General features: G+C 35.0%; 1 protein-coding gene across 9 annotated transcripts in view; it reads right to left on the reverse strand.

Moving 5' to 3' along the window:
• Window positions 1–19,807, reverse strand: part of STS (steroid sulfatase) — a 108,229-nt gene that overhangs the window by 87,756 nt on the left and 666 nt on the right. The window contains exons 2-5 of one of the 9 annotated variants that reach the window (XM_062601368.1): window positions 19,458–19,549; window positions 15,888–16,046; window positions 9,986–10,081; window positions 9,204–9,291 (exon numbers count right to left, since the gene is read on the reverse strand). The exons of 3 other annotated variants lie outside the window; for them this stretch is intronic. The gene's annotated coding sequence lies outside the window, so the exon portion shown is untranslated. Of the gene's footprint in view, window positions 1–9,203; window positions 9,307–9,985; window positions 10,082–15,887; window positions 16,047–19,457; window positions 19,550–19,807 lie in introns of those variants that run through there. 5 more of the 9 variants (XM_062601361.1, XM_062601374.1, XM_062601379.1 and 2 more) reach the window with 5 other exon arrangements.

Below are 19,807 nucleotides of genomic sequence, written 5' to 3' on the forward strand. Positions count from 1 at the left end.
GCAATTAAATCATTGTCATTTGCAAAGTCACTGAAAATGTCTTATTATCTATTTATCTCTGGAAAGGTTAGCCTCCTAACAGCTCCAGTTCTCAGTTTGCAAATCAACCAAAATGTGTTACTGAAAGATGTCTGTGACACAGTACTGCTGGGACCAGTCTAAACGCATATTGTAAGCGCTCTCAGGCTTTGGGCTGTTCGTCTTCATCTGATATGAGGTTCATAAAGTGAAAGGAAGAAAACAAACTCCCAACAAAATCCCAGCCTGCTCTCTGCACAGCAAACTGTCATGCATCTTGAAGGGACATGTTTGGAAAACAAAGACAAATGGGATGGAAAAAACTGAGTGGAACAGACAACAGCAAAGAAATACAGCGGTATAAATGGAAGTATGTAAAAAAAAAAAAAAGAAAGAGGGAAAGGGAAGGGGAAGGGAAGGGGAAGGGAAGGGGAAGGGAAGGGGAAGGGAAGGGGAAGGGAAGGGGAAGGGAAGGGGAAGGGAAGGGGAAGGGAAGGGGAAGGGAAGGGGAAGGGAAGGGGAAGGGAAGGGGAAGGAAGAAATGCTGTGGTACCTCTGTGTCACACCAGAGTATTTAACGGGGAATAGTTAGGCATACAGACTTAACATGAAAATGATTACACTGAATCAGATGAAGTGTTTACTTAGCCCTGTATCTGGTCTCCAACAGAGGCCAAACCAAATGCTTATGGAAAGAACATTAAGAAGCTTGCCAAATACATTCTTCCACTTATGTATCCTTCCAGCTTTTGGCAATGAGTACTTAAGGGCTGAAGATATATACACAGCACATTATTCAACAGCTAGCCATGGACCTTTTTTCCTGCATGAATTTGTTTTAGACCACGCTGAACCAATTTGCATTTTTTGGACCTCCACAACATCCTACACAGGCTTCAGCTTTAAAGGATTACATTCTAGACTCAGGTGTCAACATTTTCCCTTAATTACATGTTAGACATGTAAGTGCTATTTTGAATCCTTGCTTCACTTCCTTTATGGTAAAATAAGACTAATAATACATCCTTTCCTCCCCAGGTGGTTGCTGGCTTGAAGAGATTTCAGATAGTGCTTAATTTCCTAATACAATAGGAGCCATATAACTATTTCACTTCCATTCATAGAATCATGCTATTGCAATCTACAAAAATGCAATTAATACATATGAACATACATACAAACATACACAAATCAACGTGCCCGCATACACATCTGCACATGCATATGGGTGTATACATGCACACATCCTGCTTTTTCTGCTTTTCTTCAAATTACAATATTGGTATTCTAATATAGTTTGTTCATTCATGTTAAAACAAATTTAGTGTAGAATAAATGTGTAAGGTTAAAACAGATATAAGCAAATAATAGAAATTATCCATTATTTGTCTTTATTTCACACGAATTTACCAAACACTTCTCATTTTGTGTTTTAGTTTTCTGCACAAAAACTGTTGGCAAATCAGAAAGAAACTGAAGATTTTTTTCCTTTTTCCTCACGTGAATTAGAATTATGGCTACTTTTTTCATCAATTAGCTACATCTTATCCTGACTCTATCTTCCCAATTGAACCATCCCAACTGATTTATTCAGTTTGATTAAGCAATTTATCTGTAACTATTCTTTTAATATATGTCTGCAGAATCCTTTACCCTGGAAATTATATTTTTGATGAAATAAGCAAATTTGAAGATATTCCTCTCCTTAAAAATGTTGTGCTATCCTTAAGCTTTATGTAAAAAATGACTTTACCTGCTTAAATGAATGTCAGAACTCCAACTTAATTTCCCTAAGAGTCATTAAAATTTATATTGTCAATAATGTGAAAGATGGCCCTCCTCTTCCTCCAGTAAGACTCAGCAAAGAGAAAATTTCTTGGCTTCAGGAGAACCATAAATTTAAGTTTTTAAATTGTAACAAATGGTGAAGTAATTTCTACTATTAAGTAATAATTTTTTGATATTCAAAACAGTATTCAATTTGGTATTTTGGTCATTCAAAAGTTTCAAGTAATTCTTCTCTTACAGTCAGTCATATCTGTTGCTACTGTTAATTCATTCATACAAACATTACTTTGCATTTGCAATGGGCTAAGTCCATACAATAAGTCAGTTATGACATCCTAACTGACCAGTAGTAATTCAGTTTCAGTAACATCATTGCCTCTTTTTTTTTGATAATGTAAACTCACTATTTCATAATGTTGATTTAAAAAAAAAAAAAAAAAAGAAAAGAAAAAAAAAAAGTTATTTCTCCTCCGTCACTGTAAGACACCTAAAAATCCTCTCCAGACCTCTGCAGCCAGGACTTTCAGCTCTTTCCAAGGAACACTTCTCACATCCAGGCACATTTGACATGGTTTTTACATGTTTCCCCTTTCCCTAAAAAACTGTAAGTGACACAAGCATCTTAACATCTTATCTACAGGTTAGGCACTGTGCCAGACTAAGGTGACTATTTGTTTTCTAGGTTGGAAATTATTTGCATTCAACCCTGTCACAGTGTGGGAAAAGAGGGTTAGGCATATCTGTTTACATATACAAATACAGGAATGCTTTTCTGAAAAGTTCTATTAGATTTCAACATGCAGTTTTAGGTAATTATGTACATAAATAAAAATCTGTATTTAAGTCATTAAAAGTTGTTTCATTGTAATGCATAAATTTCACTTAGTGTGAGCTGGGAATAACACAGTAACAAAAAACATATTTCTTGTTTAATCATGATTACTAACTAGGACTGATTCATACCTAGACAAAACAACAAAGCTTTCACCAGATCTAAGTTTGATTTAGGTATGTTTTTAAAATGGTCTCTCAAGAGTTTACTACTTTAATCTCAACTAAACTCCAGAATTCACGGCAATATTAATAAATAATATTTTTTCCTGTAATAAATTCTAACATGAATGAAAGAAGATTATCTTCTGTGTTTTACCAGTACTATTTTATTCATTAAATAAAAATGTGTAGCTACATACATGTATTAGTGGATATACTTTTTTCCATTATTACAGTTTCACAACATTCCATCTGTTAGTCAAATATTTATGAGTAATTTCATTTTCAGTGTGGGCTATGGTCAGCAGTATAATAAAGAAACAGAAGATAACATGCTATATTTTGCCAGTTATCCACCTTCCTGAGAAAGAGAATTCCTTAAAGAAGGAAAAAAAAAAAACAGAAAAACAAACAAACAAACAAAAAAACCCCAAAAACTAAACATGAGTAACTGCTGATTGTGTCAGGTCACTTCCTTAAAACCAGAGAAGTGCTTTAAAGAATTTAAAAGATATATTTCAAATTCAGTAACGGTACATTACTAAATTGTCTGAGCACATGTGAAGGATGCATCTCTTCTCTGTCTTGCACTCTCTAACACTTTAAAGGAATTTTAGGTCAGTGCCTCTGAGCACACATTTAGTGTTTAGCAGAAATACATAATAAATCACTATTAGATGTTCATCAAGCATAAACATGAGATGAGAAAGCTTCCTTTCTGAAATCTGTATCAACTTCAGTAAATATTACAAGATGCTGACTGACAAAATGTGCAGATGCTGTTGACAAACACTGTTATTAAATACCTGTTTTAATATGTGAACCTATTAGAATAAGAACTTTATAATGCTGTATTAACCAACCTAACATGACACCTGCTTATGTACTTTAGGTACTGCTTATGTACCTTCCTACAATTTTCATCTGCAATAATAGTTTTAAAAGCTGTTCACTCCTATTTTTGTTACATACCAGAGCCAAATTTGTGAGATGTCTGCTTTTGATACTGCCTTTTTCAAGGGTGTCAAATGGACATGACAAAGAAGAACTTGCATGATAAAAATTACTTCTGTACCTCTGCTTTTATACTAAGCAAGTAGACAAAGACTGTACAGTTCTACAGGATGGCGAGTTTCACACATGCAATTAACAGAAGAGTTAGGTTACATCCATTTGAATTGGACCAACATATATACCCTAAGCTTCATCTCTGACTGATTAAAGTGTATTTATTTCCTCCTGAAGAGAGTCAAATTGGTACCTCCCAGATTCTCATTCATATCTAGAGTAATACATGACATAATGTTTAAAAAGGACAAAAAATGTCTAATTACAGGCAATACAGTGGACAAAGGTAGTAAATTCCACCAATACACAGCCTTCCTAGGGACAGTGGACAGGACTGAAGGTTGGTATATAAGCTGTGGTCTTTGAAGGGACAGTAAGACAAATGGCCAACCACTTTACACTAAACTTCAATTTCATACAATTTGAAAACAGTTTCTAGGCCTTTTCCCACCAGAATGGTAGCCTTCAAATATTTGTTAGAGGAGGGACATGAAACCTAGTGAAAAAAAATCCACATTCCTACCCTGAGTTACTCACTAGCATCCTCTAGAGTCTATTAAGACCAAAGCTTTGGATCTTGCAACATAATATCATTGCATTTCCTCTATCAACAACTATTTTTCTAGTCAAAGTTGTTTCCTGCATGGAAACAGCTAGCTAATATTGCTTTGCTATATAAGAATAGCAAGGAGCACATTGGTGAATAAATATAATTATCAGTATTTTATATTATTTCCAAAAAGACATTCCATTTAAAGAGAAAAGAAATTGTATTTGCATTAGTTTGTTCTCAAAGTGTGGAATTATTATTCTTAATACAGCTCTATTGTTATTTACAGTTGCATTATGACAGCACTCAAGGGCTCCTAATAGAGCTCACTGTACCAGATACCAAAATAGAGCTAAGAATGCATACAGCCGATATAATTTTACACATATAGAAGTAAATGCCTAGATAGCCATATACATCTGGCACTAATGGTACAATCCAACCCATCTGAATTTATTCATCTTAAAGAATTTAGTCTGAGCTAATTATCTAGGCTTCCTCTATAATTAACAGAGACAGGTACCTCAAGGGGATGAGTCATGTCTTCTCAAGACTGCTATAATTAAGTGTTGCAAGTGATCTTTTTCCAGAAACTAGAAACAATCTTTTTCCAGAAACTAGAAAGCCTAAACACCTAGGTTAAACTAGGGGCATATGAAAAGAAGCCACCTTGTCGGTGGGAATCTGTTTGCATGTGTTCAGCACAAAATGTCACCAAGTAACTTTTCATGGCCACCAACCACTATAACTTCACAAAAAGTAAGAATTGCTCTACTAACCTTACTGGTGTAACAATTTCTTACTCTCTGAATAATCCCACTGAACTCTGAGAACTAGGGACAATTCTTCATCAGTTTAAACTTAAACTTTTCTCCAAGGAATGCATATATGTATGATGAATTTCCAGGTTATATAGCAATCAGGTATACATTCTGTCTCAAACAGAGATACTTACTGGAAAACTTAAAACATTTTGTGATCTGCCAGTCACCTTGATCGTATTATCTCATGCAATCCTTGTACAAAAGAAAAACATTGGAGCTCCTGACATATGACAGCAAGACTGTTAATGTGCATGTGCACTGTGGAAAGCGGGCATTTGGCTCATTTCACTGGAATGCACCTATTCACATGCCCACAGATCATACATGCCCTCAACTCTCATCACATGATGGGGAATGCACTCATTCTGTTTATATGACAGTGATGCACATGCTTGTCCTCTCACGTAAGTGGTAGGAAAAAAGAGAGCAAGGGTATGTCTATCACACGATGTACTCAGATCAGCTGATTGCTGCAAGTAGCCCTCCAGTCTCCCAACAAAGAGCTGTTCAGTCTGTCCCACTGTTAGGACTAAGCACTGTTGTGTTAAAAAGGTAAGTAAACTAATCAAGAGGAAATGGCTGTCGGGAATACTATCTACTTTGAATGTTTGCACTCTTTCCCAGAAAGATTATTAGGGGGAAAAAAAAAACAGAAAAACAGGAAACACCCTCCCCCTCTTCCACCTTTATCCTTATTGCAACACAATACCATTTGTGTCTGCATTTTCAGCTATCTCAGTTTACCAACCTGCTGGTAAACACACCATAGCACCACTCTGGCTCTTTAAGTTCAAATGAGAAGTGCTGGACGAATTCAGTATTAAACTACTTCTACTGGTTTCCATTAGCCAGAATATTCAGTAAATATTGTGTTCTTGTTTTGCAATAGTTACGAACATGTCTCAAGAAAAAATGGATTTTTTTAACAGGGTAAATTTTAGACAGAAAAAAATAACCTAATTTAAAACAAAAAATGTAAGTTTTTAAAAATATCCCCAATCTCAAAAAGACATTTTTCTCTTTTATTTTTACACCTGGAAAAATGGCCCATTGAGAATTTACAAAGTGAAACCAAACCACTTTTTTTTTTATTGCTCTTTTGAGCAATGAGATATTCTCACTACATTGAAAGGGGTTAAAGATAACTGAAAGAGTTCTAGGCAAAACAGTATTTCTGTAGCTCTTAAGTGTTTTTCACTGACCTAATGAGAAACTAGAACAAAGAGAATAGAATTAGCCATTCACATTTTTCACCCTGCCTCAATTAATATAGTAGAAAAATACCTTCAGGAAGATTTTTTTAAAAAATTAGTAAGATAGGAAGCCTTTTTCTAACTAGCTCTAACACAGATGGATTCCACCTGCATTAGTCATTGCAACCACTAAAAGCACAAAACAGTTTTAAAATCAAATACAATTACTGGAAAATAGATTTGGAAACAAAAAGGCAACGATCACGAATTAGGCTTAAAAACCAAAAAGATATTTACCCTGGAAAGAATATTTATGCAATTAGGAAGATAAGGATTTTGAGCTTTGTGGTGGCTATAAAATTGTCTGATTGCAATTGTCTGATTGTCTGATAGATCAGAAACTTCTCATGAGAAATGTGCAAGCCAAGGGGCAAAGATATTAGCATATACTTGCATATTAGCCAAATTTTTATCCCAATGCCAAAGCCTTAATCATTTATTATTTTCAATAAGCATAAAAAAGAACAGCTGACTTGCTCCTCCATCAAGAAAAAAGAATTAATTGTGAATATACTTAGCTTAGCAGAATATTTAAAGGATGCAATTTAAACATAATAGGATTAAGCAACAAGTAGAATTAAAGTCTTAAAAAGAATGATATCTGTATCAGTAAATAATTCTGAAAGTATCTGCATACAGTACAACAAGAAGCTAAGGAGGCCCTTAAGGGCCTGACAGAAGGGGAAAAAAATAGAAGAAGAGAGAAAAAGAAACATTGTAGATTATGTATGTTGTGTTAGAGCAATACAGGAAAGCCAGCAATCATCTAAGCCACAAAGGATTAAGAAATTCCTTCCACTGCCTCTAAGTAGACCACGCCTGTCCCTTCCACCCCCCAACCCCCCCCTTCCTTCTCTCATACTTTGTCTCTCTTTCATAGGGACAACAGAAAACTTTTTAAGTTCTTGCTGTTAAAACAGGAGATCATGTCTTTGCACATATGAGTTAACAGAGTCTCGACGCCACAAATGAATGAAATGTATCATTAGCTGTAGACTACACTCATTTCACTTCATTGTTATCTTATCTTGTACGACATTTTAATAGTATTAAAAATGTAAGAAGTATTGTATTTTCCATTTTCTTGTGGTACATCACTATCAACTATCTTTTTTTTCAAACATTTGAGCACTTTCTCAACAATAGCTCCAGGGTCTCCAAGTACAATTCTTTTGACCTCGACTGGAGCATGCTGCAAGTATGTTTGAAATGAATAACCTGCTTTTTAAATCATTCTCAGAATGTCTTTAAATAAGCTTTCCAGAAAGGATATTACCCTTTTTCCTGTGTCTTTAGATACAATAAATAATTGTGGTTTTAAAAGACGGATTCTATTCATTAGCAAGGAGTGTATGACTCTGCATCTACATGTTTTCTTCAGGACTAATACTCTACTGTTGTTAAGCTTCACACATCCAGTTGTTCGTTATATAGTAACTTGCATTATCTGGAGATGTGATGCTTCCTATATAGGTAAGAATAACTTTTGTAAATGGCTAACCTACGTCATAAGCTTCTAAATTTCTTCTTCACAGTTTCCACTGCTGTCAGTCGATGCAGAATATAAACATTATCAAAAAAGAGAACAAAGTAGCTCACTAGTTTATTGACTTTAACTTCTAACTAATTAAGTTTCATAAGATTGTTGATTTCTACAGAAAGTATGTTTGCATATGACACCATATAACCCCCAACCTAGCTAGTTTAAGAAAATGTCAGAGGAATTCAAGTCTGTCTGTGCACTTCCAAATATGGCTGATTAACTGATTCTTTAACACAATAGGAAAAAGAACATTTATTTTTATACTGCTGCCTTTGAATTTAAAATATTCATCCAGGAAGTGGAAAATAAAAAATCCCTAGTGTTCTGAATCTGAGGCGGTTCAAACTTGCATTTTCAGAGCCTTGAGTGCCATAGCCACCAATTCTTGTTAAGCACTTCTTTGCAACTCATCTCAAATGGCCTGACTTCCTCCTATCCCTTTCGCACCTTAAACAAACTTCCTTCCACTTTTCTTCATCCTCAAATTTCCTCTTATACAATCAATCAAGAAAACACCTCACAAACTCTTAACTTCTGCAAGCTTAATCTTTCCAAACCATACTCCAAATCCCTTCCCATTCAAGATTCCCACATACTGTGCCATCCATCCAAACTCACAGACTGAAATTATTCCTCTCGGATGTAGTGCTCGTCTTCTTCAACTCTGCTTGCCCATGCACTGCTATTATCACTGCTACTCCACTATCACAACTACTGGTGCTGCTCTTGCTCTCTGCTTGCCTCCCCCATGACTTCCCTCACCTCAACACATGCTCTTCCACTGGTGAGTAGTGCACAGGCCTTCCTATTGGCTACTGTGGCTTTCCCTGCCTAAAACTACCTTAGCTGTTCGTCTGACAGGAATTTAAAACCTAGATACAGGTCTGCGTTTACTAAAATCTGTCCAGAGAACACCCTAAGGGCAAAAGGTAGAAAATATGCTTGTGAGAAAACAGGAAGTATGGAAACTATATTATTATTGAGTCATTACAAACATCCATAGCAGTATGTACGGTCAGATTCTGTTCAATACCTGCTTTGGTTAAACAGGTTTCACCTCTTCCATTTCCTTTCCTTCTTCTTGTCTCAGAAAAATGCTGAAATGCAGACTTTCAGTATAAAGCTAGCAGATACAGCCTACTCAAAAGTGATCCAGTTTTCCTTACCTTCTCTGTTTCTCTATTATTCCTTGTTATCCTCTCTGTCTCTGTGGTTCCTCTAATGCATACTGTTCCCTCAGTAACTGTGTTTTGCCTCCAGTCAGTAGGATAGATGTGTATGAGATTGCAAAAACAGAGATTATTTAATACAACTTAAATATTTGTTTTGCTTGTTTCCTTCTTTGAATTAAAGGGATTTTATTGCAATGCACATAACCCTGACTCACTTCAAAACTACAAGATTATTTCAGAACTTATCCCCCCCCACCTCTCAAAAAATTATTTAACTGTTCATTTGCATTTGATTCTTGAAGCAGAGTTTGTAATGAAAATAACATATGCTTTTAACATCCCTTTCTAAACATACAGAGCTTAAGTGGTGAGCAAAAAGACACTGCTGTAGAGCAGGAAAATGTTCTAACCATGAATTCACTGCCTTCTTGTTTGTTCTGTTTTCACAAGGCCTTTTAACCCAATTAGGTAGGGAATGTTCTAATCCACTGCAACACTTGTTAAAAAATTTCGCCTCTATGTTTGATAATATCCTATAGTCAAGAGGAGACAATATTTTTTAGTATTCCTTTTTTCTTGTTTATATAATACACACTGCATTAAGTTAATGAGGAAAAGACAACACTGAGTATTTTGTGACTTCTCATAATTGTTAATTTCCTGTTATGAAGAATTTACTTTGAGCTGTGAAAGAACACAAACTCCAACTATACACGACCTCGATATTTAGAATAAACCTATATACAGACAGCCATAGGGGCAGGAGGGCATTTTACCTTGCAACACGAAATTGTTTCAGTTTCTGCTTCTAGCTTACAAAGAAGACGGCTCTGCACTTATCAGTACATGGGGAGAAAGTCCAGTCACATGAACTGAAAGAGAAATGTAGAGAGGAAGAAAGAAGGACAACGCTGAAAAAGATTTCTTCTTGATATACAACTCCTGCTCTTGAAAAAGTAACTTACTTCACATGAGGAAATAATACAGATATGTTTTCAAAATGAATATACATGATTAATCAAGAAACTAGTTCTAATTTGTTGCTCAAGATCATATGTGAGGCTTTTCAAATGATAAAGCCTTTGTATGATATTCTTGGAAAACAAGGATGGTGCAAGAATATCAAATACATTTCCACCTTCTATACACTTTTAAGCATTCCTGCAGAATACCTATATAGTAACTTCAGAAAAACTGTGTTAAAGAGAACTTTTATAAGCATAATTTCAGATCAGTCATTTTCACACTTGTACATGGATATGCAAACTGATTTAGAAATAGTCTCTATTAATCTAATTGATCTATAATATTATTACTATTGTACACCACACATAATCCTGTTTTTCTTGCTATGTATTCTTTTCGAAACTATACACAGACCTTCCCGGAAGTCCAAGGACTCCAAGATGAAAAATCATTCACTTAACTTTGCCAAGTGCTAGCTACTGTATGTAATTATTATCCTTCCCCCCTTCCCACTCCCCACCTCCCATCTCCCTGGCCCATGCACTTATTTTTAACAAGGAAACTGAAGAAGATGCATGTCCAAAGATGCGTAGACAATTGGTGATAATGAAAGTTAACAGAGTCCAAGTCACACCTTCATAAAACTCTGTAGCTACTGTCTTGTAGTTAAAAGCATTAAAGAGAGCAAATCAGATCAAACTTAAAAAAAAATCTTGTCAACTTCCCCAAATAAATAAACAGCCAATTTGTATCTCTGTGGTAAATCATATTTTTAGAAAGTACTGAAAAAAATCATTTCATGTAGACTTAGGAAGCAGTACAAGAGGTGCAATATCCATTGAGGAAACACAAAAACTTGATACTTTACGGATTTTCTTATCTATATATACTGAAACTCTTCAGAGACATAAAAATAATATTTATTTTTTAAATTAGAGCATATTATTTGCAATACATTTTATTAAAATTATTAAACAATAATTTAAGAACTTGTGGTGATATAAATTAGAAGTAATAATAAAACAAGTATATGTTTGCCTAAATATAGATGAATTTAATTAACAACAGAGCACAAGAACATAGACCTGGTCATAAAATGAAATGCAGACTTGTATGGCCTAATTAACATGACAATTAAAGCCATTTGATACGGAAAACCAAAAATGCAACATAGAAAGACCCTGTTCATTCTAACCAACACAGTATATATATATATATATATAAAAGGTGAACTACTCAGAGAAAACACAAACATTCTCCTGCTCTTCCCATACAAATCTGAGCACTGAATAAAGATTGAATGGAAGATTTTTTTCTTGCTTGGGTTTATTCTCCGTGTTTGATTAAAAATTACTAAGGAGTGCTAAAGGAACAATTACTGAATGGCTTCAAAGAATCAGTAGGACTGAAAATTTAGGTGCTAAAAGGAAGACATTTAGTCTGCGATTATCCCAGTAATATAGTCTCTAATGATACTGAACACATCTGTTACTTACTGAATTATAGTATCTGTTATGACTATTTTTTTTCATACAGATATGAATGCAGAGCCTTCTAGTTTGATTTTTGTATTTGTTACCACCACTTTTTTAAGATGCTTTGGTCTTCAGGTCACTAGCTGGGAGTATCTACTAGTTCATACTTGAACAACCTTGTTTATAAGAGTTCAATTCTTTGAATTGGTAGAGGAAATTATTTTTGAAACAGTATTTGCGAAAAAGATAAAAAAGAACCATGACCACAGTCTTGTCTAGTACAGTGGCTGCAGTGAGGTAGACCTTTTGCCTCAATTCATCACAAACCATCTCTGCTGATGCTTAACTATTTAGGTTTAAAAAGTACATGTTCACCTACCTGGGGTAGTACATAAATCTTCATGAAAATATATGATGAAGAACACTGTTATGCCAGACAGCATCAATGTTGATGCACCACATCTAAATGCTTATGATTTTTCCACATAAATTTATTAATACTAGCTTGTATTTCACAGAATTACAAATGAAATACATCAATAACAGAGCTAAAAATTAAGAGGATATTTGTTAACTTCTCATGTATTTGCACTATTTTAATGTCATTCATGCTGAAATCCAAGCAACATAGATAGCTAATTTCAGAAGATAGTTGAGAAAGTCACAGATACTTAGAATGAAAAGAGAGTTCTGCTGTTCCTAGGTTCTTGTACATACAAATTGGATATTGGTTGTTAATGGATCCATGCATTTTCCATCTTAGTCCAATAGCACTGCTGCAGGTTTTGCTGTAGGAATTCTGTCACTATGTATTTCCTCTGAGAGACTGTAAGTGAATCATTATATGGAACAAATTTGTGAAACTTTTGGATTGCACAGGACTTTCTGATATGCAATTCTAAAAAGCTGCAATGACTTATGTATGAAGCTCAATAACGTTATAGCAGTTCTGGCATTTTATGTAATGGTTGTGCTTAACTTTAGTTAATTACAGAAGTTTAACTGGAAGATCATATTGGCTATGCTTATACAAGAAGACAGATCCAGATTTTGTAGCCACTACTAGCCATAGTTTCTGACTGTCAAATAATGCTCATCCAGGTTACCTGAAGTCACACACAGAACAAGATTTTTAAAGAAAATAAGGGCTTGATGGGACAGGAAAAATATAGTTCACTGGATCCACGAGATAACATAGCATAGTTCTTAGATAGGACGTAGTTGGAAAAGCAGATGACCATGCAGATCCCCAACATTTGTCAGGTCTTTCAAGAAGCAACAAACTCCCAGCTGAATTGAAACATTTGACAATTGCAAGTGGCCTACTATCATATTTCTAAGCTTTTAAAAAGCTTTAGTGCAGTCACCACCCCAGATGATGTTGGGAGAGCTGCAGTGATGTGGAGTGCCACCAGACTGAAGCTGTACGCTTTCTGGAGTACTTGGGCTTTCTTGGGAGTTCTACAACTGTAGAACACAGTATAACCTTACCTCATTTCATGACAGCAGGACAAGATGGCACACGCTACTTAATTAAGATATAGAGCCACCTAAATATTAGAAATTTTGTTAATAGTTTTTGGAAAGTTGCATTAGTCTAACTTTTCCAGATTTGTCAGATGATGGCACAGCTGTAAGCCAAAAAAAGAAAAATGTTACTTAAAAACTAAAAAAAAACAGATTAGAGAGTCAAGTTTTCAAACCTAGTTGTTAAAACTCATTCCCTATAGCTTGTAGCAGCCACTGGTCTAAATAATGCACAAAACATTTTTTGAAATAATGATAAATCAATTAGTTTTGTAACAGTTTCTCGTATATAGCTGTCTCATTAGCCTTGTAAGAAAACCTAAGTTTTTCATACTAAAAAAAAAAAAAAAAAAAAAAAAAAAGCACAAAAGACTTTTCAAACTGTATTAAGAGGTATTAAGCTCTTCAAAGGCTAGATATGTTGCCACTTATCTCTTTCAACAGAGCTCAACATTAACTACTCTTAATTAATACTGATATAGATTGAAGTGATCCACAAAGAAAATTTTAAGTTGGACATGTGACATGAAAACAGTTTTCAGCTTTTGAAAGGAAACAGTAGACACTAACAGAAACAAAAAGAAATACATGGTTCAAGTTAAGAACATACTGATAAAATAAATCTGCATGAATTCTGAACTAGGTCTGCAGTAAAATAAAACCAGGCTTTAAAATTCATTTTCCCACTGACTGTAATGGTATCAATGGCTTGATACCATTTCTGGTCCATAATGTGTTCATCTGCTGTTTTAACAAATAGTAAGCTGCTAGCCTTTTCTCTCCCCTTTGCTAAAATACACTGCTGCTATTAAAAGTCCAGAGATATTTTTCAGTAATCTACATATGCAGTAATATTCACAGAACAGTCAGCTGGTAATTTGATTGACCTCAGAACAGCCTTCACATAACACAGAGAAAGGCTCCAACATCTGCTCCATTTCTTCATCATTAAACTGCTACAAGCATTTATTCCTCCTATGAGCCACAGTTCCTACACTCCTTTTTTCTTTGTCTCAAAGATTCTTCTGGTACTTTTTTTTTTTTTTTTTTTTTTTTTTTTTGCTGTCATAATAAACTCTTTGGAGAGAATAGGGTCAAAGGTATAAAAGGGAGAGAAGCCAGCCAAAGCATTTGGCTTGGTACAAAATAGGGAAAAATCTGACTAAGCAGCAGTCATGACACATAATACATAGGAAGTACAAATCACTCATTAATGAACAAAAATAGAAATGACATAGGAAATGTCTGGAATACACTTCAAAGGTGCAGCTACCCAGCGTCTATCTCACTGCCTTGACAGCACTGGGACAACAATATTTCCTTCTAAGTATCTCTAATATTTGACGATATCAGTATCTACAAATGCATTTCCTGTTTTAAAAACACTTTAATGAAAGCAATTATCTTTGATTGATCTCCTGCTAAATAGCAATTGTTTCAGCTGAAAATATGAAATCAGAAATAAGTTTACATTATTTTTTTCACACATTTCCTCAAGGCATGTAAGCATATGATTAATTTAAAGTTGGTAAACAACATAATGGATTGTTTCCTCACCCCAATATTAGTCATATACATCTGTGTCCTACGTGTTGGCACTCACAAAATACATTTGATGTTGGCTGTCAGCAACACCAGTTTCACAGTATACTACCAGTGTGTATTTGTGTGTGTGAACGTGTACGGAGGAAGAGACAACAGTAGCTTCAGGAGGGAAGAGAGAAATTTCCAACAGGGAATTAAGCCTCAGTTAGGAGGTACACTAACTTCAGCAGCTAATGAAAAATGTTGAGTTCCCTACTGCTGCATACAGGTTCAAAAAGCTAGCTAACTCTGCTTGGCATTGCCACTTCTCTCTTTCCCACTGTTTCTGCTCCTAGATCTGAGCTGCTAATTCTTATGTTCCTATGCAGAATTATGGTTTCTATGGCTAGACAGGTCCAACTATTCAGATTGTGAGAACAGATGCAGAAAAAGTATCCGTGCTGTGGTACTATACAACACACTGCCTCCAACAGCTCCCCTGCACTACCCAGGATGATGCTATGTTTCTCTCTAGTCATGTAGACATACCAGACTTAGTATCAACTATCTCAGTTATTTCTACTCCCCTATTCAAGGATAGAAACAAGATCTTAATATCATACACACAAAGTGCATGGACTGCAAACACTGAGATCTGAATACTCAACTCTCCTGTTTGTGGCATGCTGAACGTGAACATGCATATAAAAGCTGAATCTAGAGCAGCACAGATGATGGGCCTAGAGGGTTGTGGCCTAGAGAATCACAAGTCTTTCTCTTCTCATTCTGGAGATATAATTACTACAGCCTTTGAAGGGGTTGAGCTTAGGAACACAAGACTGACAGGGACCACTGAAGGGTCACTGCATTCAGCTCCACCCCTACTGCAGGCAACAAAGTGATATACGTCTAGCTCAGAAAGGTCAACAGAATACACATTCCATGTGGATTCCAGTGATATGATTCCAGTGCTACCTGTGATCTATATCAACCAAGCTACAGTGAAAAACAACAGCAAAAAAATCACATGAAGACTAAAAATAAAATTGAAAGCATAACCAGTGTGTTAGGCTCCTACAATAATGTAAAGTCATCTAAATAAAAAATAACACTTGCAAATGATCCTACAGAAGAAGTCCATATCATAAAGGAAAAGCAAAACAAGAGACAATATTTCAAATCTCACCTGGGGATGCCTCTCCTTCTGCTCTAATCCTTCTGATATTTTACAGTTGACTACAGCTAAGCAGGACCAACTCATTAAGCATTTCAGGATTTCAATGGCAACAACACTGCTAATCAGTTGCATGTTTCTTCCCATTGCCTGTGTGCAGCCAATATTTTACTGGAAGGCCAAAAATAATGTTAAAAAGTTAATTCACAAATCATATAATATAGAGGAGAGAAAATTATTTTTGCTGACTTTAATGGCAACAAAAAATGACCCTGAAGAATGACATTAAGCCTTAATTTCCCAACTTCAGAAACTGTTCATTCTGTTGTATAATGCCCTCAATAAATTTACCCATTTCCACCTAAAAGCATCTTAGATATCTTGGTCTCTCTTGTATGCTTGGCTGGCTCTTCTTGAATTTCACCCCTCATCACTGCTTAAGAACTTCATTATAGTGTGCTATCTAAATTTATTGGTGACCAATGTATATGCTTTTAATGTGTTCTCCTGCAGCATAATACATCATGTTTCCATCCTTTGCAACTAACTCACTTGTACCTGGTGGCAAGTACCAAAATCTAGAAAACAGATGCCTTGCATGCTTGACTACATAGAAGTCTCATGTTATTCATGAAGGTAGGAGGATATACTCCTCCTTGACTTACTAAGTAACCAATTAAACAGAACATAGATTAGCAGAGTTATGGTGTTATTTCAATGTCTTAAGCCATATTCTCATTATCCCTTTTTTCAACAGTAGAAGCATGAACTGAAACAGTAAAATTAACTTAATTCACAGGGTGAAAAGCTCTCGTTTGGTGACATCCAGCACTGGGAGATGTTTCGTTTTCTAAGGGCTTATCAGGCTCAAGTATTGTAATTGTAGTGAATCACAGCTGATACCTGAATTAAATTACATTTAACTATAAATCACTCCAAGTAATTTGTTACTAATAGTAGGTTTAAAAAGCTGTTTCATGTACATCATTGTGAAAGCTTCTAAATTACTTGATTTATTCAGGTGTTTATATATATATATATATATATATATATATATATATATTCAAATGAAAATGGGCTATAATCTGTTTATCCTCTTTGCCAAGGTGCCTGCAGAACAAGAAGAATATAATCAGTCATTTCAGCATGAAACACACAATGCATGATGTTCCTATCAATGCCGCAAAGAATATTTTAAGTGAAGTTATGTTCCAAAAACAGTGTTAAGTACTGAAATAGGAAATTGAAACTTTTGAGTCAGGCATATTACTTAGAAAAACACTTGTGCACACTCTCAGACTTTTACTCTCCAGAGAAAGAACTTAGTAGCTTAAATTTCAGTGATGTGGAAAAGTTTTTAGCTTCAAGAGAAGGAAAATGATAACCTAAAAATGTTGTGTTGCATACCTAATTTAATGAACCTGAACATTTTCAACTGATGTCACATGCAAGAGCAACAGAAATTAAAATTACTTTAACATACTGTTAGAAAGTCAAATAAAATAGATATTTGGGGTTTGAACAGTTAGTGTTTATCTAGCATGAAAAAATACCACTTAACACCATACAATGTAAAACTCAGAAAAGATTTTTTTGTCTGCTTTGGTATGTTCCCTGAGAGATAGTTTGATTCATTAAAACAAGTACATGAAGTTAATTGCACCCTTCAGACTTTGCAGGATTCAAGCCTTCCTTTATGATTACATCTCAGTAACTCAAGTTCACCTTTCTCAATAAGCAGACACCAGGTTAATAGGCACAGCTTAATATTGATTTTACTGGTCATTGTACCTCCACTGCACAGTGTTTTCAATGACTCAGAAGTTACTAAAATAGGGTCCTAACAGCTTGAAAAAAGTTGAAAATAAACAAAATTAAAGTAGCAAACATGAAAAGCAATTATATCATCCCCACACCTTGTTTTCATTCTTTCTTAAAAAAGAAAAAACAAATAGTACTGCTCAGATGTTTGAGACAAATATTTAAGTGAGCTCTAATGAAACTTAGATCAGCAATGTCATTTATTTGTGCACCTGAAACTACGGTCCAACGTGCATTACAATTTCTGACTTTCACTCTATTTCATTCTTTTAGTAAGTAGACTTAGGCACACAGAAAAAGGTCAACAGTTTGTCTATATTGGAAAGATTTTCTTGTGTTCAAATGTAGCTTTGAAGAATCAACTAAGCTAACATTACACTGATTATGACTGATGAGCCAGAGTAAAATAAATTGAGGTCATCAGCATGTCAGCTAACCTGTGTTCATATATGCACAATATAATTTGCAACAGATCACTAAAAGGGTTCATCTCATGTAATATAGTTCCATTTTGTGGGCTTTCTTTTTTTCTTTTTTTAAATAGTCTGTCTTTCGGATTTATTCCTTTTAAACACTCAAAGCTTTGCATGTGCCTAACATTTTATAACACGCACCGGTTGTTCACATTCAAAAAATGGTATGATGTCACCTCTCTTTTTTGGGGGGCAGGGAAAGGAGGAGAAAGAGCTTTATGCTTTTCTCTAACTAGGCCAGTGACTCAGGGTATCTGTCCAACTGATATAGCTTTTTCTTGTGAACTACAGATGTTACTGTGCTAACAAATATAACTAAAGCCAGATTTTTTAGACTATCTTGTAATTAGAAAATGAATGCATCCACTTCATGTGCTACTGCCTTTCAACCTACTAAGATACCTTTGCCATAACTTACACTTTTACAGAAGAAACATATTCTAAGTACTACTATTCCCAATATTGAAATGACTAAAATGACTTTTTCTTCACAAAAGATTTGTACTTTTTTTGAATATACTGTATTTAGGATTTTTTATTTTTTTTGATGCTAGCTCTGCTTCCAGTTAACTGAAGCCAGGTTTGAACACTGTCTTGTTGCACAGTACTTATTATAGAAGCAAAATTGCTGTGGGCATTCTTAACACCTATATTGTAACATCAGATAGTCACAAAGAAAAAATTTGATCTAGAAGTGTAAGACCCATTTTCTTAAGTCTACATGACGACTAATAGACAATTATCCATGACATGTTATTAAAAGACATTTAAGGCATTATGAATAGTCTTCCTCTGGACAGACAGGGCCTAAGCAGCACTATCAAACACAGTCATTATTATAAATTAAAAAAAAAAAAATCTAAAAAAATCTTGGTTGAAATAAAAGTTTTATTATTAAAAAAGACCTCAAATGTTTTATCAGTTTTCTTATTTTGAAGACTAGAGGACACACGAGGATTCTCCTTCCAGAAAATTTCTCACAAATTTACCTTTTTTTGGGGGGGGAAGGGGGATAAGTTTTTTGGAAGGGAAGATCCGTAAAATTAAAATTCTCATATAAACTGTATAACATCCACTGTTAGGCCTTGAAAAAACACCAGTAACTTGCTAAAAATGTTGAAATGTTGCCAATTCAAATGAAGGCAGTGTGATAGAAAATGAATTGCTGAAGAAACCTAACTACAAAGAAAAAGAGAAAAGACTTTAGTTATGAGAAGCCACAACTAACTATTGGTTTTGGACAGATATATACTGCAGAGCAGTATAAATCCTCAAGTCACCATGTCACCTTGAGAGCCTGATATAGCTGTTTCCATGTCTGCATCTGCAACTGATGCTTCAGGCTGTAACTGATGGTTTCAACGGCCAAAGGTAAGCTACCTGCATGAAAAAAAGATGAGCAAAAAATAGAAGACTGATGAGGACAACCGCTACCTCAGTCCCTCATGACTGCTGAATCAAAATGAGTAGGTGGGAAGTTCCTTCACCTTGGGAACACCATGGTTTGTTTCTGGAACTTCAACAGACTTTGAGGAAGGAAGAACAAACAAACAAACAAACAACAACAACAAAAAAGGATTCACACATTCAACAACCCATAAGAGGATTACTTTACACTTTCCTCTTAAGAGGTTTCTC

Source organism: Rhea pennata, chromosome 1, assembly GCF_028389875.1.
Source record: "Rhea pennata isolate bPtePen1 chromosome 1, bPtePen1.pri, whole genome shotgun sequence".
NCBI lineage: Eukaryota > Metazoa > Chordata > Aves > Rheiformes > Rheidae > Rhea > Rhea pennata.